The sequence below is a fragment of the Talpa occidentalis genome, unplaced genomic scaffold (genome assembly GCF_014898055.3).
Source record: "Talpa occidentalis isolate TD23 unplaced genomic scaffold, MPIMG_talOcc4v2.1 talOcc4.3, whole genome shotgun sequence".
Classification (NCBI taxonomy): Eukaryota; Metazoa; Chordata; class Mammalia; order Eulipotyphla; family Talpidae; genus Talpa; species Talpa occidentalis.
The window spans coordinates 98,998,294-99,020,534 of record NW_023603184.1 but is presented as its reverse complement, the minus strand read 5'-3'; the positions used below and the strand labels follow the sequence as shown (position 1 = coordinate 99,020,534).

The 22,241-nt window shown below is 33.7% G+C and overlaps 1 protein-coding gene across 1 annotated transcript in view; it reads right to left on the bottom strand.

Annotated features, from left to right (window-relative positions):
* B3GALT1 (beta-1,3-galactosyltransferase 1) overlaps positions 1-22,241 on the bottom strand; it is a 495,516-nt gene that overhangs the window by 435,414 nt on the left and 37,861 nt on the right. The gene's annotated exons all lie outside the window — the stretch shown is intronic.

Sequence of the window (22,241 nt, the reverse complement as noted above, 5' to 3'; positions counted from 1 at the left end):
CCAGCAGAAATGTTTTCAATTTCTTAAGCACCATCCTGGTCCCTGACAGAATTGATTGGCTTCTTGACACAAAGTTGTAGTGGCAGAGATTAGAAAAAGAAGAAAATACCTCTTAACAAACTACTAGAGTGACAAAGTGTATCTGAATGCAACGCAATACACCAAATGTTCTATTTTAGAGTGAATCTTCAATAAATAACAGCCTTATTTTATTATGGCATTTAAATAATAAAAATAAAAATAATAACACTAAAGGGAACACAAAAGAAAAATATATTTAAAAATTGATTAAATGATTTTTAATGATAAATTTTCTCCTGGATTTACAATCTAAACTAATTAAGTATTCTGTACCTACTCTACTCCAAAATATTTTTTCACTATGAAAGGAAAGCAATGTAACTGAACACACTTAGAAATTAAGAAGAACTCTCATGAGATTGAAATATATATTAAAATGGCATTAAATGTAAATATGGTTGTGTATTCATTATGAACTATTTATATAACCTGTCTGAAATGCAAAGTTCTAGAAAGAGCAAGGAAAGTGATTCAGTATACATGTATAATCACAGGTATATATATCCATGCACATGTATATAGAGATGTATGTATGTATACAGCTACAAAACAAATGAAATTATTTTCTACAGTCATGTTAAACATAAAGTTATCAGCATACCTAGTTTTGGTTGTTTAATTTTTTAATGGTTTCCTTACTTACATTTAAATTATTAATCTATTTGAGAGTTATTTATTGTATGAGCATCTGTGAACTAAAATACCACCCTCATGATGCTTGACTCATATAAATTATTATTTCTAAACTAGCACTATGTTACTAAGTATATATGATTATATGTATATTTAATGACTATAAAGTTAATTAATATATAAAAATAACTGCAAATTGTATTACATTTTAGCATTTACTAAGCACCAAGGTTTATGGAAAGCTAAAAAAGTCTGAAATTTTAGAATATATGAAAAAAACTATATTTTTTATCTTTCTCAAAATTCACTTTACAAAATAAATTCCCCTTTTTTATTAAAGATTATTTATTTATGCATACAAGAATTGGGGTACAGACCAGAGGTGTGGGGGGGGTGAGAGCATTCACCAGAAACAGAGTGGGGAACAGAACAGGCAGACTGACTGAAATACACTGCTGAGGGGAGCAGTGGGTGAGACAGGAGAGGTCTGCTGCGCCATGTGGGTTAGCTCCCTGGCTGGGGATTGTACGTGTGCTGGAGTGGCTGGGGATAGCTTCATAGTGCTGCAACTTAACCCCTTGCACCACTAGGGAGGCCCAATTGCACTTTCTTTAAATATAAAACTCCCAATAGCACGTGATGTTTGAAACTACTATTGATGCAGAAACAGAAATTTAAAATTAGAATGACAGAACAAGTGATGCAATTTACAACAATTATACATTTTATCTCTTAAAAATAGTAACCTTATGTTACAGTTTCAATATAATGGGTTTTTTAAAAATCAAATATTTCACTCTAGTCTACATTTTCATTCTCCAATTTTTTGACAAAGGACATATATGTGTAGTGAGCCTCAATCTCATTTTCATTAGTTGGTACAGTCAGTATAAAAACATTAACAATAGGTACACTAAGATGCATGCACAATATCTCCATTTCAGACACCATGTTCATAATGTATTATAAATGAAGTATGGAGCTTATACCAAATTGAGAACAATTTCTTCAGTGAGCAGGAGACAGGAATAGGGTTGTAATTCTCATGCCAGAGAAGACTGAACCAATCTTGGGCTTCACACTCCACCAGTTGTGTTTAGTTTCTCATTTTCCTTGAAAACCTTGATATACTCAGTTGCTATAAACATGACTGTGGAGCACTTATAAACACCATACTATATGTGTCATCCTTAGTACTAGAGTTTGAGCTCTTTCTTCCACATTGAAAACAAAATTACTCTCCCAACTCTTACCATTCCAACTTCATGCCTCAGTGCATTTACCAAGAATTATCCCTGTGAGGAAAAGCTGTCTATGTTCATTTTTCTCAATTTATTACATTGAAAATGTCCACCATTGATATCTGGGATTTAGTACAAATGTTCTAACTAACTGCATATATTATAAGCCATAGTTGAGAAAAATCATTTGGTCTAAAGAACACAAAAACCTTAAAAAAGAAAAAAAATATTCTGAATCTCAGAAATATAAAAAAAAACAAGAATACAGATTAGTTTTAAGAAATATTTTTCTTGAAAGATAAATGGTAGAATGCTAATATGCAACAAGAAATCTAGGGGTATATACAATAGCATTACATATCATATATAACTCAGTTTAAAAGCAAAAGACTGTTATTTCTGTATAATATCCTGTACTTATATTCTATAGAGTTGGTAGATGTAACACACAGGTATGTATTTGGCAGTTACTCATCAAAATCAGCTATGTGAGTCAGGATCACCCAAGATACCCCATCAGAGTACTTAGTTTATTCCACCCTCATTTCCTCTTCCATGTAATACACTTTTGGACTATATTTTGTAAATTAATTGTAGGGTTCTGAGACCCTTCAAAAGTCCTTGAGATAGTCATCTATGAGGTTAAATTGGAAATGCATCATCTTCCTGAGATACATGTTAAAAAGAGGGGAGGTAAAGAAACATCGGTTTATTGACTACTTTCTATGTAACAAACTCAGCTAGTTGTATGCATTTTCTTATTTAAAGTCAATTATGAATGCAGCTCTATTGTGCCAGCACTGATGGATTTAGAAAGATTTTACAGAGGATATAAAATTGAGGTTAGCTATGAAAGATGGGAGGAAATAAGACATTTTAGGAAGAGGAAGAGGAGGTATAAATGAGCAAAAGCACAGTGACAGTCTAGACTCAGCATGGTATGTAATACTGAACCAATCTGCATTCTACTGAACCAAACTGCTGTGATGACGTTATGAAAGATGTACAAGTAGACTGAATGTGCAGACAGTAGGTATGGTACAGGAAATGGGAGAAAGCTGAAGGACTGTGAAGCAGAGTAAAACCTGCATAGAATATTGTGAGAAACTAAAATGTCAAGTCCCCTTAGTGGGTTCTTAATAAACTGAGTAGGGTTGTAAGTTCTCAGCCTATAGTGAGAAAGGAAGTAGAAAGAAAAGGACAGACACAAAAGATAGAGCAAAGGGAGAAACATGACAGTTGTGAATGTATTACTGAGAAGGAAGGAAATAAAAATAGTTGGCAAATACTTAAAGAGGTAAAACCATGGCATTAAGGCTTGATAAGTCAGGAAAAGCTGTATATAAAACTGAGAGCTGTTATCCACTTGGCAACTTGGGCAGGGCATTGTTCCATAATGTGCCTATCAGACAAATGAGCTTATACACAGGTGGTAGTAGCTTCCTCTGACATCCTGCCTTCCTAGAGAAAGTGTGCCCAAATGATACCATCTAAGACAAAAACATTAAAGAACTGTATTATTATCACCACATTTCATGCTTATATGAATTGAACTAGCTCTGTAAGATTTCACTATTATCACTGAAGAAGCATATTTATGACTATGTTATCCTTTCATATCACAAGAGAAAAAGGAGATTTGGCATTCCATTTTTCAAAACTGCAAAAATAAATCCCTCCCCCAAAATTCTAGGAGCTATCAGACAACCAGCCAACACTGCAGATATACCCAGACAAGTACAATACAACAAAAAAAACAGGGAAGGGAGAAATCATACAAGTCTCCTATACTGATATACTTCAATGGTATGATTTCAGAACTTAATGTAAATTTCACAGTTAATTATCTAATATATCTGGATTTTGCAGATATACACTACAGTGATGAAATAAAAGTATTATACCTACAATCCTCATATTTGCTTGGTTAACTGAATTTTATATGTGTGAGTGAGATACTAAAGACCTTAGAAAATATCCTACCTAGCAATATGTGTGCAATATTTATACAAAAATAGCAGAATGCCATAAAAAAGTCACTTCTCTGCCTGAAATAAAGTGATCATGAAAAAAATACCATTAAGTTTAATGTCAAGCAATATTTGAGAAAGCTATGAAGCATTACATTACCAGTCAGAATGGTCTGAGTTTTAGTGGACACTGCTAAATAAAACTGTTGACTCTATATTTGGAACTATGACCAATAACCTTGCAACTAAAATACACCACCACAAAATCTCAAATCACCAGCCACAAATTAAATTTTGAGAAGTAACTGTTTTCTTGTCATTGAAAACAGTTTTCTCTCCCTATTAGGAAAGGAACGTACAGGAACTATCATTCCCTTCTACCATTTTAGGGAAACCCTAGCCCTTACAGGAAACCCATTTATCATCATAGCTTGATCAAAATTGAATAAACCAATGAAAATCTGACATATTTACAATACAGAGAAACAATTTGTGTCATTTCTTTCTCCTCACTCTTAACTATTTTCCACAGCATTTCTTTCTTTAATCCCCATTATCAATAATTCACTGGTACTCAAGGGCTTCGTATTTACAATTTCAAGTTTTATGAGAATATAATTTGTCTCCATCCCAAGATTTAATCTCGTATTTACAATTTCGTATTTACAAGTTCAAGTTTTATGAGAATATAATTTGTCTCCATCCCAAGATTTAATCTCCCAGAAGATTAGCAATATTTCCCCAGCAGTCATTTCTCCTTTGGAGACTGTTGGGTGAGCCATCGCTTCCAGACATTCTTTTGGATTCTATATCTCAGGTTACTGAGTGTGAATGCTGGTGTTTATCATTCCATCAGTCCATCCTATCTCACATACTCCTAACCTACTTACATATAGACATGTGGATGCCAAATACAGAAACAAAGTGTTCATGTATCTCTATATGTTGATAATGCAGAGAATCAAATAACAGTGGACTTCTAAAATAATTCAAAAAGAGCCTTCCATTTTACATTATTGGGAGATTCTGCTGGTCACCTCCAGTGATACCTACAAATATAACCACATCAGTTTATTAGCTGTGTCAGAGGAGTGGCTGTGTCTGTCCCTGTACTCAGTGTGTACAAGTACCACTTTGAAACAATTGAAGGACACTTGGAGTCAGGTAGAAAGAAAAGTGGATCATTTCCTCTTCCTCAAAGATATGAGTCTCCTTAATCTCTATTTTTTTTACAGTATATTGATTATTACACATTGAAAATTCAAAAAGTATTGTGAACATTAAATAAATCTCCTATCTTGACCATTCCTCCATATGTTGCCTGTGTACTGCATTTGATTTGTTACAACAAATCTCTTTGCACAAGCCAAGTCTGCTTTCTTTCCAAGGAAGAACAGCTTTTCATTTTATATGCCATAAATAGAAATTAATGCAAGTTGGAAAAACTGGTTTTTATTACCGTGCAATACCTATTATTTTATTTTCTATAGAAGAAACCACATGAATACCATCTTTACCTGCAACAGGGAGAAGCTGTAACACAGCCTAGACAGGGTAACACTATAAAACTGAAAATTCTACTGTTTCACTAAGTGGTTAAGCTGTGCTTGAGGATAGGTTAAAAAATGAGTGCAGCCAAGGTTAAATAGCAAGTAAGTGCCAACAGAGAAGTGACCAGGGCAAAATTTGAGGTTGCTGAAAACAGACAATACACACACACACACACACACACACACACACATCTCAGTGTTTATTTATAGCAAGAAGAGAAAATACACAATATTCACCCCCTTGGTTCTCATGGCTGAGGGATCCACTCCACAGTGGAAGTGGACCGTGCAGTTGCATGCATCCTACTTAATGGTACAGTAGAAAGACCCTTATCTGACCCTCTCTGTGGAGTCTAAGATACAGAAATGTGAGGTCGGGCCTGATGACTGCATAAGCCTGCATAGCTAAGCAAGTTTAGGTCATCCTTGGTGGTGGAATGGGTTAAGTTTTAGCCCTTGAAGAAATCCTCATGAATTCAGTCCCAGCTAGGGAGCTAATCCATATGGTGTAGCAGACCTCTCCTGTCTTGCCCACTATTCCCCTCAGCAGTGCATTTCAGTCAATCTGCCTGTTCTGTTTCCCACTCTGTCTCTGATGAATCCTCTCACCTCCCACACCTCTGGCCTGTACCCCAGTTCTTGTGAGCATAAATAAATACATCTTTAAAAAAAAAGTTTGCATGTGCCCCTTGCAGAGGGAACAATATGCAGGTACTAGCTGTGTTCTGAGCTCTTTACTAGATTTGTGAGCCTATCAGCATGTCCTTTACCAAACACAAATTTCTTCATGGGACATAGGGGAGGTATCCAGCTACACATGAAACCTTCCTACACAAATATAAATCATTTTTCTTAGAAGAATGCAGAAATATATGTAGTTAAATATAATAATTATATTTTATAAGTAATTAAAAGAATTAAAAGATTTTTTGCTTATATAATCACAGCTGACTTCAACAACCCACAGAATAAGCAAACTATGTGCTATTATCCTCACTTTCAAGTAAAACAGAAAACAACCCTGTAATTCAAAGAGATTTCAAACTCTACCAAAAGCTCCACTGTAAATGAGTTCTGAAATTCCTTAGCATTATGAGTCTAGTTAGTTAGGCATACATTTAAAATCTTTGTTAATGATCATATTTTACTTGAGGTTTGAAAGACTGAGAATAATGCTTGAGATCCCTGTGAAAATGCTTATTAGTTCTTACTGGCAATTACAAGTATGAAGAAGCATTTAAAATTCTTTGCATTGATATCAGATCTCTTATAAAAAGCATTTTATAAATGGAGTTCTATTTTTGTGTTCCACTTATGGAACACATTGATTGGAATTAAGGTTTAATTGTAAACTTCAGTTCTTCAGTATTATTTATAGAATAATGAAAAAAGTTAGTTTTAAAGATAAATAATTACAGATATGGGTATGCCCCATTGCAATTCTATAAAACAAGTTAGGCCTGCGTCTTTATGGACTACTAAGTATAACTATCAATATTATCACTTTTCATTTAGTATATTTCAATACCTATATTCTGAACTGAAAAATATGAATTATTACCAGTTCAACAAATGTGCATATTGTGTCTACTGGGTATTGAGCTCTCTGATCACTATTTCACATACACAAAGATTAATCAAACCTGGACCCACTTTCAAGGAGAAGTTTAGGATCTTTATAATAGGAAACATGATACACGGAGAATATAATAATAAGGTAACATGGGGGGTAAGCTAACAATGGGAGTTACAGGAAGAACAGGGAATGGCAAGGCTTACTGGAATAGATAACTTTGAGAAAATTCTTTTAGAAACAATGAAATTTGAACATTTTTCATAGGGTAAAAATGCTTTGAATTCTGAGTTAATTGAAAAAAATGTGATGCCAAATACTTATGTTTACCCTACAGAAGACGTAATTAGTAGAAAGTAAGTTTGGAGAAGAAAGCAACAGTGAACAGAGGCTTAGAACAGAGGAATAAGTATGTGCTTAGGTCAACTGGTGTGATGAAAACCTATCAAGTTCTATCAATTGCTTAAATTTTCTGGCAAAAGTTAAGCCCTAAGATCTTCATCAGTAAAATATGTCTTGCTGAGTTCTATTTATACATGAAGACATCCTACACAATTAAAGGTAGTAGTGTCAATTAAGAATAAAAATAAATGTTTTTATTGCTAAATCATTGCCTCGATACTATTTCAACATTCATATAATATAGAAAAAAAAACATTAAAAATGGTTGGAAAGACCTCAGGAAAAAAACTGGCTAAATGTACATACAGAAACAAAGTGTTCATGTATCTCTATATGTTGATAATGCAGATGACTTAAAACTCATTAAATTTACTGAAAATTTTGGCTTAAAATTCATCATTATTTCTTTTAATAGTAAGTTAGCCTTTTCTGATTATATATTACATAACAGGTATTATGCAAAATCTGGGTCACATACACTATCAATCATCACAGTAGCTCTGTAATTTGTGAATCAGTAATATTATTTTAAAGGAGATGAAATTAAGATTTAGAAACATCCAAGGCAAAACAGTAAAATAAGTTTTAGATATTAGATAATTATCTAGGTTAAACAAACTACAAATCTTGTCATTTATTTTACTACCTAAACACTAAAGCAGAACCTCTAAAGTTACTTAATTTCTGAAAATATTAATGCATTTGGGTTTTCCAAATACAAATTTAACTCTGCCAGTATAACAAAATTAAGTGAATTCATTTTCATTTCATTCTTATACATGATTTTAGAAGTAAATGATTTCTTTCGGTAAAAGTGGCAAGCCCATGGATGCAAAACCAAATACAAGACAGAATTACAGATCCTGTAGGAATCCAGGTTATCCACACTTTTATATAAACTGTACTAGCACTGATATTGATTGTGAAAAATGTCAGGCCAGTTTCAAATATAATCAGTTCTTGTGACTTCCAAGGCACAAAGAGCTTGAAGGGTAATACAGTATGTATAAAACTTAATTTTCTAATATTTAAAAAATACCTGCTAATGCAGACCTCTAATACAATTATTAGAAAGCAGTTGGGAGGATTATCTGATCATCAGAGAGATTAACCCTCTGAACTCCATTCAAAATGAATATTTCTTGCAGATATAAATTTGTTTTAGGGAGTCCTAATGTTCATTAAGATAAAAGAAGTTTCAGATGTTTTTACCCACTCAGGCCTACTCTTTATCTGTAGGTTCCTAAGTCTGTTAGTGATGGCATTTGGAGGTGGAGTTTTTGGGGAACTGAAAATGAGGGTGGATTCCTTCTAAATGGGATTAATGCCCTTACAACAAGGGGAATCTGGAGTTCCCATCTTGAGAAGACACTGCAAGAGGACAGCTGGCTGTGAAATGGGATGCATGCTCACATCAGAAACTGAATCTGTGGACTCCTTGATCGTGGACTCCCCAGTCTCTACAACTGTGAGAAATAAATATCTGTTGTTTATAAGCCTCTCAGTCTATGGTTATATTTGTTTATAGTCAGCTGAGCAAACTAAAACAGAAGACAAATCACAACCACAAAGGCTACGTTTAAGTGACAACTGGAAGATCACTAAGGACTTTGCCATTTGATTTACTCCTGGCTGTGATTTAAATATTGAAGGCATCACCCATCCAGTATTTTTTTCCTGTAAAAATTCAATTATTAACAATACTCTTCTCTGTATTTTCTTATAACAAGAGATAATGATTTAGAAGTTTATTTCGGGTAACTTAAAAGGTTCATTTTAAACTGCAGAAATGTTTCAGGAAGGGTACTTTGATTTAATTCTAATGCCTAATAGGAATTTTGCATATTTTAAAAATTTTGCATTACTACTTTCTTATTAAAATAGGCAACTATCAATACCTTCTTTCTGAAGTTGATATAAACATCTCACTGAAGTTAAACTTCAAATTACAGCTTAATCTTTTTGGGTTCCTCCAAGTAAAATATTGAAGTTTTTATTCCTTTTCCACTCTAATAAAATTGTGGCAATTCACTAAAGTACTTTAATAAATCTTTAACTTACCATATGTACTTTTTAATCAATTTGATATGCTATATCTTTATCCCCTACTGAGGTTTCCCTATGAAGTTCATAGTTAATTCAGTAAGATTTGATTCCACTTAAAAGGAAATAATTTGACCCAACACTGATAAAGAGTAAAGCACTTACCTTGACCCAGAAGTTTTCTTTCACTTAATATAAGGGCACATTTTTAGAAAAGATTTATGTAATATCCATGAGTATTGAAAACATTTCTCTATTTGTTTTTCTACTTAGGATGCTGCTCTGTACAAAGTTAGATTAATTTCACAAGGAAAGTTCGTCAATGTCATTGCGTTCATCTAGCCAAAGCACCAAGTTTAATTTAATTTCAGAGTGTTTGATTAGCATGAGGGAGAGAAAAGATGTTGATTATAAGCACATCATCAAAATAAAATATCTGCACAATAGGATGTTAAGCTTAACTGGCACAAGGGTTAATTTGATAGATTTATAAATTGAAAAATGATCACCAGACAAGGTTCTTCAGGGGATATGGGACATGACAGCAAAGAGTGACTCGAATTGCTCATCTTATTTTTCTAGGTTAAATCCTTATTTATTTAATTGCAATTATATGCATATCTACCTGTTACATTTGCTGTTTTATTAATTTATTCATCATATTCTTCAATTGTAATTTTACTTATTTTTATAATTTATTTTTAATCAAGAAAGAGGGAAATAACTATAGTGGGCATTTAAAACTGATCACACCAAAAGTCATTCAATACTGCCTTCTCCCTATCTTCTTTTAGGCAAAAGAAAGATTTGGAAGTGTGATCCAGCTTTGGCCAATGCTGTGTATGAATAAGTAGATTCAAGGTGAATATGTGAGGAGAGGATTTTGGCAAGCATTTAAAAAGGCATATACTCTTTCATCCTTTACATTTTAGCTCCTTCAACAATCTTCCTACAAATCCATTCTGGAAAAAGAAAACTGAAACTTGAAGACACAGAAGTCATTTTATAATGACAACTATTACACAATGATGAAGGTCAAAATGGTGACCATAATCTACAACATTTTTTTTTTATCTTTTATTACTTTAAAATGCTCTCAAATTAAATGAAAGTTGTTATTATGGCAAGATGAATGTGATATTCCTTTTATTTCTTTGACTATATTAACCACTCATCTACACAGGTGAAGAGCAGAGGGCCATGGTAGGTAGTAGAGGAAAGGAGAGGGCTTTATTTCCCCATAATTATAAAAATGGCTGATCAGGAGACAGAAGGAGGCTCTTTCCTCCTAACATTGTTAACCCTTCATACCAGTTCTAGGGTACTTAAAATGAGTTAAAATTTGTATAAGGCGCTGTGTTATTTTTCTAACTTTCGTAGCTGTAGACATTTCATAAGTGTTTCCGGTTGCCAAATTTAGAAAAAAAAATGCCAAGTGATGGACTATTTTTAACATGAATTGTATCACTTTACAGCTTTAGAATAAAAATCCTCCTAAATTTTGAGTTTCAATAAAGATCACTTACAGCATATTTGCAAAACATGGATATATTAGACCTAAATTTGCCCAACAGCAAGTTTGCTCTTTTAAGTTTTCCCTGGATACTGACTTCCTTTTTCACACGACCTATTTCCCATTTATAGTGTTATAATCCAAGCATTATCAGAGAAGAGACTGAAAAAATATGAATCTACTTCTTGCCACAAAATTATTTTCCAATTCTGTAATATTCATAGACACTCCATTCAGTGGGAGGACAAGGATATTCTTTTTAAGATAGAAAAATGAATAAATCCTGAATGCCCCCCTTGAGGCATCGCTTGGACCACCTTAAAAGCTAGCTCATTTGCTTTTTATTATTCTCTCTCCTTTGAGCAAATTCTTAGAAGCCCAGCAGTGCAATTTTTGAGATGATGAGAAAGAAAGCAGTAAAGGCCGTTGTTAGACACTGTGACAATGACCAAAGTAAAAGGTGTCCCCATGACCAAATCCCTTATGTTCAGTACATACACCAGGTGCACTGGAACAGAAATTGATGTTAAAGGGACAGAACAATCCAAAAAAAAAAAAAAAAGGATTACAAGATTACAAGGGAGGTAGAGAACTTAAGCATCAGAGAGAGTAAAGCATATTCATTTCCATTAACAAATATTTGCCTGTAAAACATCATCTAAGGAAATATTGATTCCAAGACCCTTTGTCTTTTCTTAGATGCCTTCAAGATGTTTTGCTGCTGTTGTTAAATATGTATTTTAGTGTATTCACTTTATTTGTCCTTGGAAACTTGGAATTTTTTCTTGGGTAAAACGATACCTTTCAGATGATCTCAAAGACTTTCTGACTGATTATTTTAACTATCCCTGCTAAAGATTAATATAATTTTTATATGGCTTGACTATATCAGTGAGCTAAACAAAAATAGAATAAGGCGTAATGAAATGATCCAGGTAGCCAAGTAAGAACCATAGGTTTCTTTTTAATAATTGCCAAGTTTACTAGAAATTCAATAAGGTGAAAAAAATTCTCATTTTTAAAGATTCCTGTCTGAAAAAGATACTCCATGTGATTGGAATGAATATTTTGATAAGTTCCTAGATATGCAGTGAGACCATAAAAGTAACAACAGGGCATAAGGAATATCTTTCTAAAAAGAGTCTGATGAAAGATATTTACAGGGTTGAGAGAACAACACATATTTGGAACCAGAGTTGTTCACCACAAGAGTGAAAAGGCTAAGAAGCGATCCTCATTTTTGCCTTTTTCTGATATCAGCCTCTCTTCTAAATAAATGAACTGCATCAGGCTGCATATTTGAACTGCATCAGGCTGCATATCATTAGTCTGATCAAAACATCCTCACATCTCTCACTGATGATCGGAAGTAAAGCACTAAACCAAAGTATTCACTAATCTTTTGTCCTAGTTGAACACTGCTTGGGAGTTTTGTATTTGCCTCCTTCTCTATAGGCCAGAATTATCTTTCCTGTTTATCCAAGTTATTTTCTAATTTATTCGATCTAGATATTTTCTGAGGTCCCACCTCAAGTTTGTGGCCCTGGTTTTTGTTGCTTTTTGGTAAATCTATCCATTAAATTCATGTCATCCATTAAATTAATGTCAGTTTTCAGGTACAGAATTTTTGTTTGACTTTACTGATAGATTGTTGAGTTAATTTTTTTCATATTTTCATTTTCCAATATTTTCCTGTTATCTTGACCATATTAAGCATATTTATTATCAAGTGACTACCTGCCCACACACATAATTGACTCCTCTATTGTCTCTTTTCAAAAATTCAGGGTTCTATCTTTTCTTTGAAAGTTCAGTGATTTGCGTTTGAATGCTAGACATTGTATTATTTTTAATAGTAAATATTCCAGATAATAATGTCTTTAACTGGAAAAAAATTATTTTTTCTGTTGCAAGACAGAGTGGGGTGGGTGTGAATCTAAATCTTCATGCAGTCATGGGGAGAGTTATGTCTAAGTGAAGAGGATATGGGGGGAGATTCATCCATCCTCCATTTATTTATTACTTTTTACAGAGTGGCTCTTCATGACTCTACTTGAAAATCCTTGTGAATCTTTGTCTTGTTATCTCTGAAAGACTGCAAAACATTTACTTTATTAAAAACTTTAGGATCTATTTGAAAGCTGACCATAGAGCTGAGGCATCCAGAGGGGGAAAAAATAGGGATAAGAGGAGCACAATGGACTACGGTGAAGGACTGTGGGTGTTTTGGTGGTGGGAAAACTATGGTGACCATATTTGAGGAAAGAAATCCTCTATTATGAAAAAAGTAACAAGGATATAAAATAATGACATGTCATTAATTTAAAATAACTTTCATGATAAGCTTTTCATTTCCTGCCTTGTACAGCTTCAGATTTTAGCAAATGTATTGACAGGGAGACATGTTCTTTTGAGACCTCTCAATTCCCTTTTTTTTTTTTTTTGGACAGATGTGTGGAAGGGTGAGAGGATACATTAGAGACAGAGCAGGGAACAAAACAGGCATATCTACTGAAATACACTGCTGAGTGGAGCAGTGGGCAAGACAAGAGAGATTTGCCACGCCATGTGAGTATCTCTCTGGCCAGCTGAGATCGAACCTGCACTGCAGAGGCTGTGGACAGCCTCACAGCGCTGCACTCAACTCCTGTGCCACCAGGGATGCCTTGATTTGCTAGTAGATTAGTGTAGCTGTATAATTTTTCAAGTACAACTTCACACCTCCATATGTCATACCACCAATCCTGCTCCATCATCAAATGTGTATGAGAGTGCATGTGTGTGCTTGTATGCATGTGGTCCTCCTGCGAGGATTTAGCCTGAATTATCAGCCTCTAACTGTGCCAGGAGACATTAAAGAAGGCAAAAAGAAGTTGAGGGGATCATCAAAAACAAACTGCCATTCCCACAATTATTCTCAGTTGTCACTTGTTCTCATATGCATTTCTTTACTTTCACCCTCCCAGGTCTTCATTTCCTAAACACACATGAACACAAGGAATTCACTCTGCTTTTACAAATTGCTTAAGCCTTGTTCAGCTTCAGAATTCAGCAAATGTCAGAGTTGGAAACTGTACATACATTTGAGACTTTCCAAGTTTCATTTTTGTTACTCCAGCCAGATAAGGTTGTAAAAGTTCTGCTAGATTGTTTGTTTCTAGCAGTGACCTTCTGTCTGAGTCTAGACTATATTTGCAATTTGTAGCCAGTGTGCAGATTCAGTCAGCCTCCAGGGACTAGTGCAGATTCTCTTCTTCTGAAAGTTTCTCCCTGTTTGGAATTTTACTCTTTTTAGTTAAGTGCCTCCACTGCTTTCTAATGCCTTTAGAGCATATATCATCTTTGTAATTAATTGCCTTCTGTATTTGTTCTTTTTATGAGAGTATTGGTCTTCTATGAACTATTTCACCTTTCTTAGAAATGGAAGGTTCTGATTGCTTAGGTTTCCACTACCCAGTTGTAATCCCACTTTGATTATGAAGTTTCTAAGACTATCAAAAGACAGAAAATAACATAACAAACACCAGTATATCCTCTACACAGTTTAAGAAGAAAATGTTTACAAGTCAACCACTTGCCTACTTAATAAATCACTGTCAAGTACAATAAAAGATCCCTGTATATAATTCCCTCCTCCAAATTATTTATCCTCGTTATAAGATTTATCATTTTATGTACATCTTCATGCCCTTTATTTACACCCAACTACATCCACATCCACACACCCCCAACAATTTACACACACATATACTCCAATTCATAATTTACAATGTACATCTCTAAACTTTAAAGCATATGACACATGTATTACATTTTACAGCCTGATTTTTTTAAATTAAACAATATTATCTTGAAATTGAGTTGATACATGTAGTTACTGAAAACTTTCACTGAGCATTTGATTTTTCTGTTATTCTGTTACCATTGCAATCAACATAGCTATGAATATCCTGAGACTGTTTCTCTTTTCAAAAATGTGTAAGAACTTCTCTAGAGGATATACTTAGAAGGAGAACTTCTGGGTGAGAGATTATGCACATCTTCAAACTGAGCAAATTGCTCTCCAAGACAACCATAGTAATTTAAATGCTTTTATATTTTATGGGAGTTTCTGCTCTTCTGTAGCTTCACTAATACTGAAGATTATGTAGCTTTGATAATTTTGATGGCATGGATTGATATCTTGGTTTATAATTTTTTTATGTTTTCTTATTTAATTTTTTAAGATTTTTATTTATTTATTTATAGAAGAAATGGGGTACAGGCCAGATGCATGGGAGGGTGAGAGGATTCACCAGAGACAGAGCAGGGAACAGAACAGGCAGACTGATGAAATACACTGCTGAGGGGAGCAGCAGACGAGACAGGAGAGGTCTGCCACGCCATGTGGGACCCTTGCCTGCCAGCCCAAGCGCTGCAAAGACTGCGGACAGTTTCACAGCACTGTGCTCAACAGCTCAACACCCTGTGCCACCAGGGGAGGTCTTCTTATTTAATTTTTATATAAAAACATTGACATTTTTGATTATATTGAGTTCAAAACCTTTTCTCAATCTGTATTTCAATCTCAATTTTTGGGGAGGTCTTATAAAGCATAGACATTTAAAAATCCACTAATGATTTTTATCACTTTTTCTTTATGGCTGTTGTATTTTTGTCTTATGAAATCCCTTTTTTCAAATGTTCTTCTAAGTGTTATAAATGTTTGATTTACACACTCAGATTTAAACCCATTTATAATAATATGTGAATAGGTATAAATCATTTTGTTGTCATGTATAGCCAATAAACTCATCATTTCTCACTGATTTATAATACTACCTATGTTATCTACTAAATTCTCAGGTCTACATGTGTTGTGTTTTGAATATCTATTGAATTCCACTCACCGGATATTTGTCTTCAAAATTAGCTGTCTGTCCTTGGTATTTTGCTGCTTTGTATAAAGTTTTACTACTAGTTTTGTTAGTCTAGATAGGTGAGACTATGCTCTATAAGTAAAAAAATCCCCTCAACATTTGAAAGGCTAACAAAAAAAGAGACTGTCCTTCAAGGGGTGAATTTGGGATCTAGAGGATTTCAGTTGTGTCCCCATGGCTACATCCATGGCTTCGAGGTCACCTAGAAGCAAGTGATTACCTCTCATTCTATTAGCTAGTGATAATCACCTGGGCAAACTAAGAAGTTGGAAAAGCTACAGTTTGGGAAGTTGGGAAAGCTACAGTTTCTGCTATATGTATATTTATGCATAATTCACTGCAATTTTAACAAATGTATTTCATTAAATTCATTGATAAATTTTAAGAGAACTGGTTTTTACAACAACCAAGATTTTAATTTTTCAGAGCAGTTTTAGATTCAGAGCAAAATGGAGAAGGTACAGAGATTTCCTCTATACTACTTACCCTTCTCTATGATAATTAAGATAAAAACATCCCCCCAGAGTGACAGATTTGTTGTAATTAATCAGCCCACAGTGACATAGCATAATCATCCAAATCCACAGTTCAGAGTTCACTCTTGGTGTTGCAAAATCTTTGCATTTAGACATAATTATAATGACATATATCAATCATTATGGTATCATATAGAATATTTTCACTTGTCAAAATCCTCTGCTCTGCCATCACATTTCTAGAAAATGCTGATTTTTTTTATTTTTGCACTTGTAGAATATTATTCAGTTGTGACTGTCAATGTGTACCCTTTTTAGGTTAGTTTCTTTCATTAGTAAAATGCATTTAAGGGTCTTCCAGATCTTTCTATGACTTCATAATGAATTCCTTTTTTAGTGCTGAATATTATCCCACTGTTTATATCCCACATTTTATTATTCATTTCACTCACTAATGATATCTTTGTTGCTTGCCATGTTATGGTAATCATGAGTAAAGCTGCCATAAGTATCCATGCCCAGGTGTTTGTGTGGAAATAACTTTAATACTTCTCTGAGTAAATAACAAGGACCATGACTGCTATATCGTAAGATTATTTTAGTTTTGTAGAAAATTCTTAAACTGTCTTCCTAAGTGATTGTACCATTTTACATTCCCATCAGCAATGACTGAAAATTACTGTTGCTCCACATTCTCACTAGCATTCAATGTTGTCAGTGTTTCTCATTTTGGTCATTCTAATAGATATGTATTGGTATCTTGCTGTTTAATTTGTACTTTCCTGATAACATATGATGTAGGACATACATCGTATATTTTTATATGCTTTTTTGCCATCTGTACATCTTCTCTGGTGAGGTATCTGTTAAGGTCCATGGTAGATTTTTTAGTAGTGTTATTTGTTTTCTCACTGTTAAATTTTAAGAGTTCTTTATATACTTAAGAAAACTCTCCTGTGTCAGGTGTGTCTTTCGTAAATAATTTCTTCCACAGTATGGAGTGTCTTCTCCTTCTCTTGACATTGTCTCTCTTAAACTTGTTTAATAAAGTTAGGCTTATCATTTCCTTCCTGGATTGTGTCTTCGGCATAGTATATAAAAATTCATCACAATAACCAAGATCATCTATGGTTGCCCCCGTATTCTCTTCTGGAAGTTTTGTAGTTTTATGTTTTACATTTGGTCTGTGATACATTTTATGCTAAGTTTTGAAGGGTGGAAGATCTGTGTCTAGATTCATTTATGTGCATGTGGATACCCATTTGTTCCAGCACCACTTGCTGAAAATACTATCTTTGCTCCATTGTCAAACAGCAGTTGACTATATTTGTTGGCTTTCTGTTTTGTTCCATTAATCTACTTGCCTGTTGCTTCACCAATACCACACAGTCTTGACTGTACCTTTAACAGTAAGTCTTGCAGTCAGGTAACATAAGTCCTCCCATTTTGATCATCAGTATAATTTTGATTATTCTAAGGTTTTTGCCTTTCTATATGAACTTTAGATTAACTTTGCTGATATTTATAAAATAACTTGCTGGGATTTTAATTGGGATTCCATTGAATCTACAGATCAAATTTGGAAGAGCTGACATCTTTATGACAGTGAACACAGAATATCTTTCCATTTATTTAGCTCTTTGATTTCATTCATCAACATTTTGTAGTTTTGCTCCTATAAACCTTGTACATATTTTGTAAGACTTATACCTGGGCATTTCATTTTTAAAGTGTTAATGTAAATGATTTGTGTTTTTAATTTCAAATTACACTTGTTGGATACTGGTGTATAGAAAAGCAGTTCACTTTTGTATATTAACCACTTATCCTGCTTCTATAATTGCTCATTAGTTACAGAAGTGTTCTGGTAGATTCATTTGAATTATCTACATAAACAATGTTATCTGTGAACACAGCTTTATTTCTTCCTTCTTATCCTGTATATTTTCATCTCGTCTTTTTTTATTGTAGTCTAGACTTTCCAAAAACAATACTAAAAAGAAGTGGTGAAAGGGTATATATTGATATACATAATATGTATATTTATGCTTAAAATTGAAGCAACTCTCTCCATAGTTTATTTAGATTCTCTTTAGAAACTCCCACATATAGACAAATGGAATGGGCTATAGAGCTATAGAGTTATGTGAGGTTGGGATGACTAAAATTGGCATATTGATAGAAATTTTGATAGTCTTGCATCAGTCATACTCCGATAGTCCAGTATCAGTTATATGACTAAAAGTCATCTAAATTTATTTACTTTTTGATGACTCCTAGGTACCTTTACATATAAGAATACAGTCTGTCTGCTGTGTGCAGCCATTCTGACCTTATCCAATTTCCTAAAATGGGGAATTAGTTCACTTATTTCAAAAACACCTTGAAATATGCAATTTTATTACCTTTCAGGCCATAACTTTCAATGTTTACCTTTTTTAGACAGAAGAATGAAATAAAAGTAGCTACCATTGTCTAGCAACAATTAGTTTATTTGTACTTAATATGAACTGTTTGTTCCCAAGTGGAAGTGAAAAGAAGGTACTATGCACTTGAAAAGCCTCAACTAGTTTCCAAGAATCCAGAGAATTGGCTCAAGGAGTGTAGTAACACTAATTATTCTTTATTATTAATAAAAACAAATGTAACTAGGAATTACTGTTTTATCAGTCATGTTTTTTTTACAGAGTAAGTGCTAATGTAAATGATAAGCCATTGAATACAAAGGCAAATTAGTTTGACATGGCTAAAAATACTCAAAGTTCAGAATTTAAATACATGTGTCCCAGGCAGCAACTATGAAACTAATGACATTGTATCAAGGGATAAATTACTCAAAGAAAGAACATTTGAAACTAAAGAATGTTTTTATTTTTAAAAAATTATTAGGATGATGGCAAATGAATACTCAAGTCTATTTCAGCAATTTGAAAGAATACATTGTACACTAATGAATTATACAAATGCTAAAGTTATTGCTAGAAAATAAGTTATGCAGAAAACCCAGCTGGTCAGATATTTCTTAACAAAGCAAACATATTTTGGGTAAAGTTTTACTGAAAGAGTTGTGTGTGTGTGCACACATATGTGTGCATGGTGAGTGTGTGTATGTGCATCTTAGGTATATAGCACAGAAATGTATGATAGCTGAACAATTTCTAAGAACAAGATGTATTACAATCCTCACTGTATATTATCTATATCCTCTGGTGAGTACCTGCATTACAGTAAACCATATAAATGGTATCCTTTGACTCTTCTTGTAGTGAAGACACATTTTTAACTAAAAATTAAAGGACACGTTCACCTCCAACTATGGTTTTGAATGAGCCCTCATATAATAATTGCAATGTTCAACATACTGAGTCTGCTCTAACCTTCCCTGGCTACTCCACATCCTAATTCTATCCATGGTAAGGGACAGGGAGGTAAAAGGAGGGGATAAATCTTAGAAAGCTAAGGAAACTCTGAACTTAGAAGGAAACTCTGAAAGTTCCTTTGTTATCACCTAGCATACTGAATGAGGAAGGGATTTCCAGGTAGAGTTCCATGCTCAATTGTGAGGACCCCTAGGACAAATTTGGACCTCTAGGACAAATGTCAAGAAATATTTTAGAATAAGGGCCCTGTGGGAAAGGTTTATATGACCTGCACGCACCAGTTTAGAGATTATATGGCAGACTGAAAAAAAAAAAAAGAGGAGTTATTACTAACAAGTTATCTTTATTTTAAAGGAGATAAAATAAAGACCAAAGAATGGAGATGCTTAACTTAAAAGTCCTATAAAAAGGACTAGAAAAAATATTCATCAATCATCAAACACCTAGAAAACAATGGAAGGAGAACAATAACCATTAGTCTGCTTTGCTAGACTAATCTAACCAGTTTTATGTAAGAAATGTCCTAATTGACCTAACATTGTGTTCACAGTACTGTAGCAGCAACATCTTTCAGAGATGAATTTGAATGCCAACTATTTATTTAGTATGAAAAGCATCTTTGCTGATGACCATTAGAGCAAGTGCCATCTGAATGGTTATACTCTAAATCACTCATCAAGCATGAACCCCAAAACCCAAACTCTGAAAGGGTGAGGAAAATATGTGATTTTTTTAAGGACTCTATAATATTTACTTTCGTAGTACTCTTTGAACGCCTAAAACAAGTTTACATTTGAACCAAGTTTACATTTTGAAAATTACTCAATCTGTGAATCACTGTAGCCATAATTTGTGAAATCAGAGTGAACTCTATCTAGTTTTTTCCTGGAGTTCCTACCAATAACATATTAGTGAACAGTTTATTGCTTGGCAAATATAATTAAGAAAAGGCAAGAACAAGCAATAATTTATGCAAAAAGTCTAGTTTTTTTTTTTTTAAATCAGAACTCGATTCTCTCCCAGTGACATAGTCACCAAATATAAAGAAATAAATTAGAATGGCTACCATTAAGCTGGGGAACTCTGGTTAAGATGCTAAACTTCCATAAGTCCGTACTTGTTCCTCTCTAAAATGAAGGTGTTAAATCATTAGATGATTTCTAAAAATCAATGATGTGATAAAACCCTATGTTTCTTGAAGATAAATGAGAATTATATATTTCCTATTAAGCCTATCTATTAAAATATAAGTAATTGTAGGCTAAGTAGAGGATGTTTATCAATATGTATGTCTAAGATGTTAAGCTGGGGAAAGTATATAGCATATTAAGAAGTGGTTATCCATATGCAAGAAAGATTTCATTATTAAATGAAGAGATGGCCAAAAATGCACCTGTGGTCACTTGAAAACTAGATAAGCCAGTTCACTTTTTGGAATAAAATAAATTGTGTTGCTAATTTTTTTTTCCTTTTGAGATGTTAAAGAAGCAGACCAAGAATGAAGAAGTAAAGAGGAGAATTTTAGGCTTTTAGAGAGAAAGGAGCTTAACCTGGAGAACAGATATGGAAGTAAAGCTACATATAATACCTAAAGTTGAAATATAAAAAGAAAATAAAAGGCTGAGTATCTGGGGCTCCCTGGTGGCCTGGGGGTTAAGACTCAGTGTTTTCACTAGCTACAGCCTGAGTTCAGCCAGGGAGCCAACCCACATGGCACAGCAGACCTCACCTGTTTATCCTGCTGCTCCCCTCAGCAGTGTATTTCAGTCAATCTGCCTGTTCTGCTCCCCATTCTGTCTCTGGTGAATCCTCTCACCCGCCCCCCTGCACCTCTGGCCTGTACCCCAGTTCCTGTATGCATAAATAAATCTTTTATAAAAAGTCTGAGTATTCTAGCAAACAGTTATTGCTATAGAGCTTCAGCAAAAAGCTATAAAGAAAACAAGAATATGAACTAAGGACTAATAATAATTTTTTTAAGTATAAAATACAATCACTTGTATCTTAAGGAAAAAACAGACCTAAGAGATTTTGCTACAAAGGAGAAAGCAAACATTGTAGAAAAAGGAAGAATGATATGAAATATATATTTATTTGAAAAAAAGAAAAGCAATTCACATTTATAATACATATGTTTAAGAGATGACTCTAGAAATTAATTTGTACAGATTATGTGAAAATATTTCAACTGTTAACATATCTGTAGTTACAAGTACCAATATTTTATGTTATCAATAATAATATTTAAAGTTTCTCACAAATATTGATAGAGTGCCCTAAAAGTACTCTTTTTCCACAAGGAGAATATAACTATTTTCCTTCATCCAAGAATTATAAACTTTTTTTTTATTACCTGCTTCACCTTCCTCTACTCTAAGTAACAGTGCTGGATATGTTTCACTGTTAGTCCCTATATATATATTACTCAAAACATCCTTGCTTCAAAGCTGATTTCAGAGG